Raw genomic sequence first — 14,270 nt, forward strand, 5'->3', positions numbered from 1 at the left:
GTAGTAGGGGGTTTGCGAGAGTTACCCACAAGAGAGAAGCATCAAGTCCTCGTCCCCCATTGCCCAGTCACGGGACTGCAGCTGCACAGGGAACTTGTCCACATTAAAGCAGGTAGTTTGCTTCCACCAAGAACCTGCCCCAAAAGATTAGCAAAACAATTAACAAGAGACAACTGATAATAACTGGTAGTGTCCTGCTAGTCAGTTCATCCCTGTATTAACAGAAAAAACATACAAATGTCCTATTTTCACCCTCCTTTCCCTTCTTTGATATCGGGCCTTTGGATGTAAGGTTTCAAATCTTACCTTCAGATACAGCATTGACAGTCTTCAGCAGCAACACAGTTTCTCCTGTGTTGACATCCCCCTGACTAGACATGATTGGTTCTCAGATCCAGACTATCCCAAAGTCATTGTTCTTTTCCCTATTGTATTCCACTTGCAGGTATTTCACTACTTCAGTACTTGTAACAGACCAGACAGTTTAACAGTCTTCCTGCAAAAACACTAGCAAACGGCAGGTTCCCTACAACTGTCTGCAGATACAGCCTGTCACCCGCTCCTCTAGCCATATCCTCATCCACTTATGAATACCATGTTTGAGCTTTACGGGTCCTAGATAGCAACAGTCGCAAGGAGCTCTGGCCAGAGCTCCAGGCACACGTCCAGCCAGCCAAAGCCAGAAGTCGAGTACTGAGAGAAGCAGTCCTGCCGACCCATTGCCGCGGGCCCCTCACCTGTCCCCAGGTCCTGGCCTCACCCACCTCCCAGCCCAAGCGCTTGCCACTGCGTAGACGTGAGGAGAAGCGGGCCGCAGAGCTCCCGCAGGCAAAAAAACAGCTTTGGGGAGGTGGCAGGTTAGTTTAAATCCACCCACAACGTCTCTTTCAGCAGCAGTGCTAGCTTAGATCAGATTAAACGCACGCAAAAGAGCGGCTTTAGGAGACAGCCCGTCTGAGCCTTCCTTGGAAAAAATGGAGTGGGAAGTGCTTCACCTGCTCCAAGCCCTTCCCCATCTCACCTCAGAGCTCAAATAAGAAAAACTTGAGCTCCTGGCCTGCAGAGGAACACGTTGCAGGTTTTGGGATGTGCGGGATCCGGCCCATGACCCACGTACGCAGGAGTTCTCCTCTCTGAGGCTGCCCGGCAGCCAGGCGGCAGAGCGAGAGCCGGCGTCCCAACAGCTCTCTGCAGCACTGCTTGCTGCAAGAGATCTTGAAAGGAAAAGAAGTTAGAAAACTACCTGAGGGGCAGAGGACTGTAAACACTGCCCTTTTCCGGCTGCAGCATCATTATAAAAACAGCTCCCTTTATTCCGTCGAGGATGAGTAACAAACTACAATTCCTTCTCGTCAGCTAAACTCCGGCCGCAAGGGTGTTGCTACCTCTACCTACAGTTGCACATTCAAGACACTCGGCCTCCTCTGGCAAGCACACGTACAACTGCATGCCCCAGCTGGCCCTGCACAAATCAGGACACCCACGGTTTAGGGGCAGAATTCAGAATTCACATTGCACTGCAAAGGTCATTTCAAAAACCTGAGATCTTGACAGGAGATTAGTCCCAATAGCAGACTGCAATCCACTTTTTTACTTTTTTTATTTTTTTTTTTTGGGGGGGGGGGGGGGGGGGGGGGGGGGGGGAGCCAGGCAGCCAGGCACCAGAACACAGTAAAATAACTTTAGGGAAATCATCATTGCCTCAGAACAAAAATCACCCGAAGCAAAGAGCTTCAGTGATAAGCACTTTAAAAGGTTTGGTGGTTTTTTGTTACGTTCAAGGTAACATTAGCTCTGGGAAAAGTTCCATGCTTTTCATGCTAAAACCTCTAAAGCAACACTGGCTGTTTTCTGATGCTGAAAAGTAACCCAAGCTTATTCTTTAAAGAAGCTGAGAGGGAAAAAGCTGCCAGTGCTTCTCACAGATAGCATGGATTTTCCTAATTATGACTGGATAACTACACTGTCGCTCACTAACCTCAACTACTCTTTAAAATAACTGGCTAGGGTCACTGCACACTTCCACAAGATATGCAAACCAATGATACATACCAGCAACTACAAAAAAGTTTGTGCAGAATAGAAACTTGTTAAACCAAGGTTATTTCTTTGCAGGATATGGTTAGCAAAAACTCAGTTAGCAATGGTTAGGAAGGACTCAGTCTAAGTTTGAACTCTGACTCTGGAAGAACTCACAAAAACACCGCAATTTATCACATGTTACTACATCCACTCTATTAGGTTGTAGCGTATCAACCATCATCTACCTCAATATAAGCCTTGTGTTGACATTAGCAATGCAAAGGTCACTTTGACCTTTAGCTAATAACTGGATAGCAGTTGGCACCCATATTTCTTCTTTCTGTATGTTCAAAAACACAGGTGCAGATCTTTCAGTATAAACACTTCAAATTTCACATCAAATTATGTGCGAGCGTGTCAGCAAGAGGATTAATAGGAGCTTTGCTCACAGAACATTCTCATGAGCATTATTGGGACTTTAACTCCTGCCAAGCCTAGAATGAGCTTTTTTTTATGCCGAACGAAATATAGTGCAGAGAGTCATTATTACACTCGATGATTAACTTTTAAGGATCTGCTTGTGCCATCGTTAAGGACTTTATGAAAGGCAAGATAGACATGAGTCGCATACTACAGAGGTTCTGTCTCAAAGTTTGTTGACAAAACAGATAATTACGGCAAGTTTCTAGGCCTTGAATGCTAAAAAAGAAAACAGCTTTTTAGTATTACAAAAAGTAGAACTATGAAATTATATGAAAGCATTAGTGAAAAGCGAGATAAAGATCTATGTACTTCTTTAAAGGTTTACAGCTCTATGAAGAAACAGTCCTTTTTTTTTTTTTGAGGAAGCTCGCCTCAAAATGCAACAGTAGCCATCCACATTTTATCTCAAATCAGAGACCGCCCCCTCCCCAAACCACTCACAACTTTCATGTTTCAAGTGTCAAGATGCAAAAATTAGGTTATATGCAAAATTGAATCACCATATAGACAGATTTTCTGGGGAATTCAGTAGCATTTCATTTTTTGCAAGTGAAAACAGATACTGTAGAGGTACTTAACTTGTTAGCTATTTCTGTGTAACCTTTTATAGCGTTCTGTTTTCAACAGATACAGGAATCACACCATCAAAAGATACGAAAAGAAAGTGTCCTGCACACAGCTAGGTGGTTTTCTGTTGCACGTCCCCAAAAGAGTCAGAGGAAAAAAAAAACCCTCAAGAATATATTGTAACTGTATATATTACAATCATAATTCTGCATTTTAAAATGCCCTTTTAAAGGGTCTTTACTACATCAAGAAACAAACCTTAGGCCCCTTACATTTTGTAAAATAAATGTGCCATTTCTATCAAAATTGTCATTCTGTATTAATTCAAATTAATCAGTTTTCAGCTGAAGCACCTCTGTGGACATACTCATTTCATAAATCTAAGTTGCAATAGTTACACAGCTGATTTGCTGAAACAGCTTCATCATTTTTTCTAGAATAAGGGCTGATTTCCAACTGGAAGCAAGTCAATGATTCTTATTAAGTAGTACTTTCCTTTACACTCTCCCTCCATCCTACCCCCACCTGCATTTTTCTTGTCTAACTGAAATTATTAGCTTTATACTACAGCAAGAGTACCTAATATAAAATGAAAACACTGGCTGAATTTTAAAGCACGAGCTTAGGTAGGTCATCTTATTTATTTATGAACAGGTGAACGTTTCACATTAGCCACCTGCTTTTCAGCAAACTGTTGATTAAAATCTAAAAAAAAAAAAAAAAAAAAAAAAAAAAAGTTGGAAAGCACTAATCTCAAGATTTCCTACAGGAGGGGCAGATCCCAGTAGAGAGAATTGAAGTTACTACAGATCAACTTGTTTTTCTTAAGTAGTTTTTGCAGATCTCTTAGAAGTCAACCATGGTACCTGGGGGTATACAGAGCACAAGCTCAGCACCACTGTTCCAGATTAACAATCATTTATTAGCTGTTTTGCTACTAGTCTTCTACAGTTTGTTATTTTTGTTACTATTTTTGTTCCCTTCCAACTGTTTGTTGATGCTCTCTGCTTATTAAGATAAGATTTTAAATAGAGAGCTTCATTTAAGCTTCCTAGTTCTTAAAGGCTGCAGATGTATTTCTACTATCCAAAGATGATTACCAACCTTAACAACAGATTCATCTTGCAGTGACACACAAGAAACTGCATTACAGCCTGCGTGCAATTGCCTGAGAAGTCTAGTGGCAAGGTCAGCTGATTCTGCATACCGCCAGGCATGATGTAGTCTGCTCCTTACTGACCCTAAAACTTGAATTATTCCCTTTGATGGAGCCCAAAATGAACAGTCAATCCTGCGGAAGACATACAGGTATCAAGTATCTATGCTCAAACAGCTTCTCTGTCTTTCTTGTATGCAGGGTATGACACATTTTACTGCTAGCTCTTTGGAGCAATGGCACTTTAAAACCATCAAAATACATTAAAGTTTTTTAAATGCTAACATGCTTCGAAAGACTGGTGGCACATCCAATGTTTAAGCGACAGCCAGCGGTCATGCAATGGCACTACAGTTGATCTCCCTCCAGGACTTCTAGCAAAGCACTGTCACTCTGCAGGTTGTCTCTGATGATAGGAGCTGACATTACTTTTCAGGAGGAATAAAGTCCTTGCATACACATTTTTTTTCAGCTTGAAATGAAGACTTTTGCTGTTAATATTTATAAAAACTGTTTTAAACTAAACTTCTGCAAGATAATGATGTAGCAGAGGAGAGCTAACCAATGTGATTTATTTTATCACTGCTTTAACATACATGATATGCTTCATCTTGTTGATGTATTTTCACTACACCAATACTGATACACAGGGAACCAAAGCTTCCCTATTTCCTAATGTCTCCCAGGATGTAGAGACAGGTTGCTTCACTTATCCTACTGCAGGACGTTTTTGCAGAATTTCCTATGGGAGTAATTGCTATCTCATATCAGTGAGGTTTCACAGGACATCACCTCAGGAAAGTCAGGGCATTTCTAAGAATGCATGCCCCAAATACATGGGCTCCGATTCTGGTGAAGACAAACTTCTGTCTAACAACTTCATTAGATTTCTTTGTGGGTATCAAGTCTTTTCATCCCAGATCCAGAATTTCTCAAAAGCATTTCTTTCCTAGTGTTTTAGGTACGTTTCCAGCTCTCATAGATATACATTCGGACTAACTTTTCCCTGATACATGTCAGTGCAGTTGTCAGCAAGCATGAAACCACTTTGCCTTCAAAGGACAAAGCCAGAGTAAAACCAGAAGTGTTGTGCCTGTGGAAAAGGCTACTCAGCAGTGAGCATCATCAGCTCTTGTGGTGTGCAACAGCTCCTGGCAAAAGCCAGGCTCTGGAAGCCAGAAGTTTTATAAGGAAAGCAAGAAAATTGTTGTGTTAATAGAACACAAGAGCAATCGAAAACTTCACATACCAGCAAGGCTTAAAGGCTTGAGCAGCTCCAGGAGAAAGATGGTGAATGCATTATTGAGAACTGCAGCACTGTAATACAGATATTCCTGTTTCCTGTTAAAAATAAAATTTGCATCTTTTAGTGAAAAAAGAAATGATAGCTGGAGTTGAAGAACTACATAGTTTGCCCCACTTTTAGCTTAGAACACTCCAATACTTTTGTAATTTGCCAAATAATTTTTTTTTCAAACATCCAAAGTCATTTCTAGCACAAGTGATTCCAAAATCTAAAAAAATGTATTATATGAGATTCTAGGGGAAAAAAGTGTCTTTAGTGAAAATAGTAATTGGTTCTCTGGAAATAAAGTCAGAGATAATAAGCTTGCAGGGGGGGGAACAATTCTAATAAATACTCTTTTTCTGGCCCTTTAACAGACTTACTCCCCATTAAAAAGAAAAAGGTACAACCTGGTAAGCTCTCTCAAATATTCCTAGTCTTCCTCCAATCCTTCCTGAGCCATCTCACACTGGCAGTCACTCCTCAACCACCACAGAGCTCTTCCAGCTGCACAGAAAAACCCATGCCTGCTACAGGGCTTTGACACTGTATTTCCAATATTTACTAACAAGGTTAGAAAGCACTGCCAGTGTAGAGATTATGGTCTTATGCATATGAATACAGGGAGATTGGAAAGACTGCCCATTTTCACAGCCTCATTGTACTTGGCCTTGAACGGCTTACATCCAGAGATCAGGCCGAATAACACTGTACCACGTATAAAAATATCACCGTAGCAGCCAGATCCAACCCTGCCACCACTTTACAAGAGTGCGTATCATTTACTTTCTTCTCGATTAATCCATGTAATATCCATTACCAACAGAAGCGGCTAAAGCGATCGGCTATCTGCTCCCCAAGCGGCTGCGGCCAAAACGGAGTTGACGGACACCACACGCTGCCATAAATAAGCCCTTCTCCACACGCTGCTGATACATGAGGGACACAGGTGTGAGCACGGGCACCACTCCATCCCTTCCCCTCGCTCGCACGCTGCCGGATGCTGCGCGGTGCCAGGCGAGCGACTCACTCCCGCCGCTACGCAGGGTCTCGTTTCACAGTTTAGACTGGTGGCCTGGTGATAAATTTTATGGCTGACAAGTAACAAGAACTGCTCTCCCGCCATCAGCTAAGCACACAGCCTGTTCTAGGCTACATGCTGGCCATCAGCGTGCAAAGATGCACAATTAAAAAAATAATACAATAAAAAAAAAAAAACTGAAAGATCATCCGATCTTTTGGTCCACTCTCACTGCCTGGGTAAACGCAAGGCAGAGATATACTAAAAACTAGGGCTGGAGCATCTTTCCCAGGAGGGGCTCATAAAATAAAAATCCTCAAATTCAAAGGTAGCTTTCCAAATAGCTTTGAAATTGAGATAAATAAGATTGCAAGATCATAAAATGACCCATGCAGGCAGATGAAATAAATACTTCAATGTATTACTGCAACAGTCGAAACAAAATGACTTGAGCACAGCCCCTGTTTCAAAAAGGAAAAGCTCTTTAGAGCTCCAGGGTGTAGCAAAAGAACATTGGGCTGCTTCTTCTATTAGCTTGTTGAATTTATACAGAAAATACAGAATAAATATGTTTGGAGAAGTTACATCATTTTTAAATAATTTTAAATAATACATCATTTTTAAACCCCTTTTTGTACAAGGTAAACTGTTCAAGGGTCCCAATGATGAAATGCTACTAGATCCATATAGATGGAACTTTTATGAAAGATCATGAAGATCATATCCTTGAGACCACAGAAGATGGTTCACCAGCAGAGGGAGGATAAGGCAAATCTACAGGCCTGCGAGTCAGGCATTAGTCAACTCTTGCAGTTTTAGACAGCAACTAAGGCACTGAGCACTGATGTCGGTTCAGACTCTCAACCCACACCGTGGCTGCTGCCCTACTACCGAGATCTGAGGTAGCTAGTGTAAAAGTATCTCAATTTTTCTGCCTGGACAGTAATTCCTAGTAGGATTTGGATTAGGTGCCAAAGAGGACCCTGCAATAAAGAACAGGACGATCGTGGCTTATTTGGGCAAGTTGTGCTCTGTATAGGAACGGCCACAGGAAAAGAAAATCAGTTCAATCTCCAAGTGATTTTATTTTCCGTGATCTCCACAGGGAGAAAAAGTGTTGGGGGAAAAGAAGGAAAAGAATGTATTTCCAATCTGGGTTCACAGTATCCCTACTGCTTGGGGGGGAGGGGGGGGATCCACAAGCTCTACCAACACCACTCTTCCTCAATTCCTTCCCATGAAGGCAAGGTCTCTCACCACCGTCACCAAGTTCCCTTACAAAAGATCAAATTCCAGCATCCTACAGACAGTGCCACTTCATTTACGCAAAGCAATGCACAGAATTAAGAATTCAGAGCTTTTCTTCACTAACAGGGCATCTAAAAACTACGCCTACTTGCTAGTACCAAAACCAGGCAACCTCTGTTTCATGAAATGCAGTGCACTTCCGTGCTGCTGCCAGGAAAGTGGTCCTGCTTCACTCCCAGCATGGGACACGGTGTAGGGGTCTAGCAGCTGTGGGAGGAATCACATCCACAAGCTCGTTCAGTGCAACACTGTTTTGGGGAGCACTAAGATGGTGAACAAACTTCGATTCAGGACATCCTACAGACACACTAGCATTAAGATCTACTTCAAGGGCAGAAGAAGCAGCAGCACAGGAGGTAGCGGGAGGGAGGAACAAGATAAAAGGGCGCAACCACAGTCACTGAATTAGGCAGACAGAAAAGCATTATCAGCACTAGCAAAAGATGCTTTCAGATGTACTATTTGGTCCAGACCAATGCTGTCTGGACACAAGAAGTGCCTGACTTGTGGTAAGCATGCAAGCAGTTTTTCTGTTTAAAGGTTTTACTTTTGGCAAAAAGCTAAAAGAGAACAAGTGCAAATATTTATTATTTCCATAGGTTTAAACAACCAAAAAACCCACCCCAGTTTGCAACGTGGTAATCATTTCCACATTCACAGGAAAAAGGCAGAGTCAGAATAAGCAGAGTGAATTTATTTAATGATAACCACATTAAGCTGTTCATCTCTGCGGCAGAACGCCCCAGACATTCTAGCTAACATTTCACCATGTGAATGGGTAGAAACATTTGCTCGCATAAGCTGGTTAAATGTGATTCAGCCCAGATGTCCGAGTGGCTTAACAGTCTTTGTTATGAGATGTTTGCAAAACATCAAAAAAGAATAACAGACACAAATACATGACCAAGTTCCTGCCCAATGGACGTGCAGGGACTGGAGTAGAACAAGACTATTTTTGGTAACACGTATCAATAAAACCCGTTTACGTGCTATGCAGCAGTAGTCATACAACGTTCAGTTCTTCTTCAAAGAAAAAGTAAAAACGGGATACAATTTGGGTCCTAAACAAAGCTGCTCACTGGGCTCCTCTCTCTCCCCTTAGCCAGCACTGTTGCTCCTATGAGGAACAAGGAAAATGAGCAGAGAAATGAGCTATGAAAAATACTGCCAAACCAATCCAATGTATGTGGGAAAATACCAGAAACACCTCTCAGGTGGAGCAAAGAGGAGGGCTTCCACCTAAAGCCTTGATACACACCTTCCAACTTAATAAACTTGCACCAGGATGACTGATAAAGCTGTGGTATAGAAACTAGCAGGTACGATTTAACTAGAGCCAGAACTGTATTTACAGCAGCTCCTCTCACCCAATTCTATTGAAATACTCATACTGCCCAGCTCCTTGTAGGACCACATTTTTCTGGTGAACACACAACAGAAAATAGTTTAAAAATAAATATTATACACACATAACACTTATCAGAAGAAGCTGGAGTGAGAATAAGGGAAGGAAAACCTCCAAACAAGGCCAGTAACGCACCAGTAATTCATCCTTCAAAACACAAGGTCATCTTCTTCTCTCATTGTGAAATGTATTGATTCTAATTAAGCACAAAGTTTCCGGCAGTAACAGCAGTTAACATGATGTCTGGTTCAAACCCTTTCTGGAATGCATGCATACATTATGGATTTACCCTTTAACAAACCAACTTGGGGAAAAATACGGATTTGTTCTTCTATACAAATACAAATTTCTGCACATGTATTTGTACGTACTTCTGCAAACCGATCTGCAACTATTGCTTGAAATAAGTCTTTCCCTACCATGATGATCTCTAACAGCAATTCCCTCTCAGTGTCACTGGCCCAGACTTCCTGCTGGAAGCATTTTAAACAATTACAGAGTTAAACCCAGCCACGTAGCTTGACTAGAGCTCAAATCTTCCCCGGGAGAGAAGCATATACCAACAGCAAAGCCTCAGCACAGGAGTTCAGACCTACTGGCAGCTGCAGCCATCTCTCCTGTTGCTAAGATGGGTGGACATCTAATTTTTGATGAAGTCAGAAGAATCAGTAAGCAACACAAGGAAAATCTACCACTATGGCAGGAAACTCTCTTTCCTGCTACTAGGTCTATTGCCTCCAAATAGAATACGTACATACAGGTACACACATATATGCATATACATATATAAAAATATTTATAAAAATTGTGAACTAAATGAAGCATAAGATCTTTAAAGGACTTAACACGTAAAACACTTTTCCATATCACTAACAACACGCTGTCTGACGAAAAAGAACCCAGCTTCAAACCAGCCGCTTTAAATGCATCTGCATCCTTACAGCCCAATGTGCGTTTTTGTTCTCAGCAGGCTTTTCAGCCTAAAAAGAGACGCAATAACTTGTGAGTATTTGCCTGTACCAAACCTCAGGGTTTGCGGGTTGAATTTCTGAGAGAGGTGGGTGGAGAAAATTGAACACGCAAGATCTGGTTAAAGCTTAGATCCAAGCAAAGCACAAAAACGCTCAGAGTAGTGATGCTCAACTTGATCGACCACACAAGAATACTGACTTCCTGAGCAACCAAACTCATTAAAATGCTTCCTCCAGATGTCTTCATGTGGATCCGGAGGAGTATTATAGAGGAGGAAACCCATCTTTCAGATCTTGCTCCCCTTCACAAGTCATTTATAACTACACTGAGCTATAAATACAGCTTTCCTTAGTATTCTCCAAAAAAGAAAGCAAGGGAAAAAAAAACCCAAGGAATTTTCTGGCAAGAACAGAACTACATGAACTGTTCTGGGTTGAGGAGCAAAAAATAAAGCAACTATGAAGGCTTACTCCCCCGCCCCCCAACTCAAGGTTTACAACACATACAGAAAGCGTAACGACGAAACATTCAGTCTTTGTCCAAACGTGTACTTTCAACTTACAGAACAGAGACTCTGCTCATTTCCACCTCATGTCTATTTGAGGTTAACTGGACCGATGTGTTTTATACAGAATTGTTACATAAATAGTCTTGTTACCTGCCACACACTCAGAATGGTAGTGTAAAAATAGCTTGCTCCAGCCAATTTTCTTACAAAAGCAGCCACCGCTCTCCTTGTTCCTAAAGAGAATTTAATGAAGCCATCTGCTCGCCATTCAGCATATACTGAAAACATCCTGAATTCTTACGGTTCTCTTTTACAAGTCAAACCCTGGCTACCATCCCAAGGCTGCAATCTTTCCACAGAGGAAAGCAAAAGAAGAAGGAAACACAACTGTAAACACTGTGCCTATATGTATATGTGAAAATACTTCCATATCTGTACATATGTATCTATATCATTGACCATATTTTGGCAATATTTATGTTTTAAAGAAAGGAGATAAAATAGTGAATTGCAACGCGCATTTAAAATTGGACCTTACATTTAAGTAGTATTTAAACGTGCTATTTGGTATTTAATAAACATTTTCAATTAAGGAAGCCACTTAATCAATCCACAATTTAAAAATATCTTATTATTTGATACCTTATTTTAAAATACTGTGCTCTAGTGTCATACAAGCTTAATGAAATCAGGAATGCATATTTAGTTTTCAAAAAACATCTATCCAACCCATCTGTAAAATACCAACTAGGTAATCCAAATTTAAAAAAAATGGTTGTATGGACTATAGTAAAGGGCTAGCATATGACCCACCTGGCGTATACCTCTGGTGGCCAATTTCAGCCGTTACAGTTTGGCCTGTCCTTCGTGGACGTTCGGGAGAGAAGGCCCTGAGAAGAGCACCCAGGCAAGAATGAACCCTGAGCTCAGGCCACTTTCCTAAATGAAGCTGTTGCTTCTACAGAATGGATGTTTATTCCCATATATTGGCTTTAACACTTCTGTACTTCTAGGCAGGTTTTTCTAATACCCTCTCCATTAGCATCCCTATGGCAGCAAATTTAAAACATGATTATCAAGGAAATATACTGTACTATAATATTAGCTGCACCTGATAGTACAAACATGCATAAAGCTGCTTTTCCAACTGAAAAATACACCCTTGTTTGAAAACTAAAATTCACATTCACAGTGCAAGTTCAAAAGGTAGAAATCTACTTCCTTGTATTTCAAAGAAAAGACTTTAATTACATAGTTACAATATGTCTAGAGAAAATACGTTCATGATGGAACCTAACCCAATGGAGCCTTCAATTTTGCCCAGTTCTTCCAAATTACTTCCCAGTACAATTAACTATTTTATATAGTTACAAACAAAACACCATCACAAATAAATTAAAAAAAAAAAAAAGAAATCAAAAGCCCCCAAAACAAAAAAACACCCACATTTAAAAAAAAAAAAAAAAAAAAAAAAAAAAAAGACAACAAGCGGCATGATGATGAAGGGGGTGGGAAGCCAGAACTTACCTGTAGGGCAGCAGGCTCTTATGACACCAACGAAAAGTCCAAGCCTGAATATATATGCTCGTTCTGGGTTTTGCTGTGCTCAGTGCAGGACTTTCCAGAGACAAGAAGGGGAGAAGAATCCCTGCTCCAAATCACTTACTGTAGGAGTTGCATCTGACATACTAGGCCTTTATTCAAAATTTCAGTAATAAGCTGCAGCATAGATTTGTTACAGCAGCAGAATAGGAGATGCAAAATCAGAGTAAAATTGCTATTAAAAATCTGTCAAGATAGAAGTGGGAGTGTGAACAGTTAGCCAGTCTTTGCAGCATTAAACCACAAAACTCCAGTTTCAGTCTTGCACTTAAAAACATTCAGTCAAACAGCTTTTCTTCACCAAGCCAAGTGTTTTTCAATATTTAGGAAAAAAAAGGTTATCTCAACCTACATTTTTTCTCTCAGTGCTCACCATAATAAAGACCACTCTTTGTTTTGTATTCATAAAAATAGAGCACATTCCAAATTTGGCCTCTCCTCATTCACAGAGGAACAAAAGCAAGGCTGTGATTTCTGGATTTTGTAGCAGGGGAAGCAGAAGCTGCAGTGATCACGGCAGTGATTTAAGACATCATTTTACATCCACTGCCAGGACTCTCCAAAAGCAGACGTGCTGCTACAGCGATGGGTGCAAATAAGCCGTCTGAATGAGTATCCATCTATCTGGCTCTCAGAGAAAGGTCCCAAACTAGGCCAAGGCAACCAAATGGGCTTTACTAACCTCAAGTTCAACCTTTATGAGAAGCCAGCTCTCCAGCTGCAAAGGGCGCCACTTCCATGTTCTGCAGATCTTAAATGACCAAAACAGGAGGTTCATGAAAGCCAGAAGAGGAGACACCAAGAAGGTGCCATGGGTGTTGAAGATGCACAGTATTGCCTATCTGGGGAAGCAAACCACCATATAACTCAGAAGATAATGGTGTAAGCAGGACATTTGTTACACTCACTGCTTTAAAATAAGCACACACCTCTCCTCCCCTGCACTGCCTTCTGCTATTAATATGGCAAAAAGAAACATTGCTTTCCCCCCCACCACTTCCTTTTTAAACCAGGGTCCTAACTAAAAGGGTTACAGCGCAGACCCATACTGCTACTTGCCTTAACACTTTTGAGGCCTGTGACAGCTTGGAAAGTATCATGCTGGGATATGTAAAAGCAAGTTGAGCAAAACCATATTTTCCAGGCTAGAATCGCATCTGTGTACATAATGTTTTTTTTTTCCTTACTGTCTTCTGTCTGACCAGTATCATCAAGGATTAAAGGGGCCATAAACTAACAAGCAACTGTTTGAAGTTTGCTCGGCAAGGAAAATCCCAAAGCTCGCTCATCTGGAGTGTGGAGGGCTGCAGAGGAAGAGAATTTGAACAAATATTAGGAGAACACTAACAAAGATGCAGAGATCTGTGAACAGTACAGATGATCTTTCCACCTCCACAAGCAGGGACCAAACATCATTGCCAAAAGGACCAGAAGAACAGGACCAGACAGACAAGCAGAAAAGTTCACAGAAGATTTCCTACAACCCTTGGGCTGATACTGCCTGAAATGACACTTCAGCAGCAGAAACTATGCCAAGAAATCCATATGCCAATATATGAGATGCAAAAAGCTATGTGCGCATAGTTGTCTTCCCTTGTTCTCCAAGATAAACGAAAACATTAAATGTAAATTTTAGGTTGACTCAAGACACTCATCCAAGTGAAAATCAAGGAGTTTGCTTGTTTGGAGGGGGGGAATGAGGGAAATATGACAGGTTACTTTTCTTTCAGCCAGATCAACTTCTGAATCTCGCCTACTGTGCAGCCAGCTAAGTTTTAACGTCAGTATAAGGGAGCAGATAAGAATTAATTTAACTGCAGGTTTTCAAGAAAAAGCATGTTCCATCTGTAAAATCCACTGTGCAGAACTGCAGCTTTAGGAAATGTTAAGAATTTGACTGAAATTCTGCCAATCAGAGAAAACAGACTGGAGGCTCCCGGA

At 41.2% G+C, this 14,270-nt stretch overlaps 1 protein-coding gene across 6 annotated transcripts in view; it reads right to left on the bottom strand.

The window, feature by feature from the left end:
• Positions 1–14,270, bottom strand: part of SEMA4D (semaphorin 4D) — a 107,655-nt gene that overhangs the window by 55,569 nt on the left and 37,816 nt on the right. For 4 of the 6 annotated variants that reach the window (XR_009961304.1, XM_062600619.1, XM_062600618.1 and 1 more), the window contains exon 2: positions 5,478–5,569. The exons of 1 other annotated variant lie outside the window; for it this stretch is intronic. The gene's annotated coding sequence lies outside the window, so the exon portion shown is untranslated. Of the gene's footprint in view, positions 1–5,477; positions 5,570–11,540; positions 11,612–14,270 lie in introns of those variants that run through there. One more of the 6 variants, XM_062600616.1, reaches the window with a different exon arrangement.

The sequence above is a fragment of the Rhea pennata genome, chromosome Z (assembly GCF_028389875.1).
Source record: "Rhea pennata isolate bPtePen1 chromosome Z, bPtePen1.pri, whole genome shotgun sequence".
Classification (NCBI taxonomy): domain Eukaryota; kingdom Metazoa; phylum Chordata; class Aves; order Rheiformes; family Rheidae; genus Rhea; species Rhea pennata.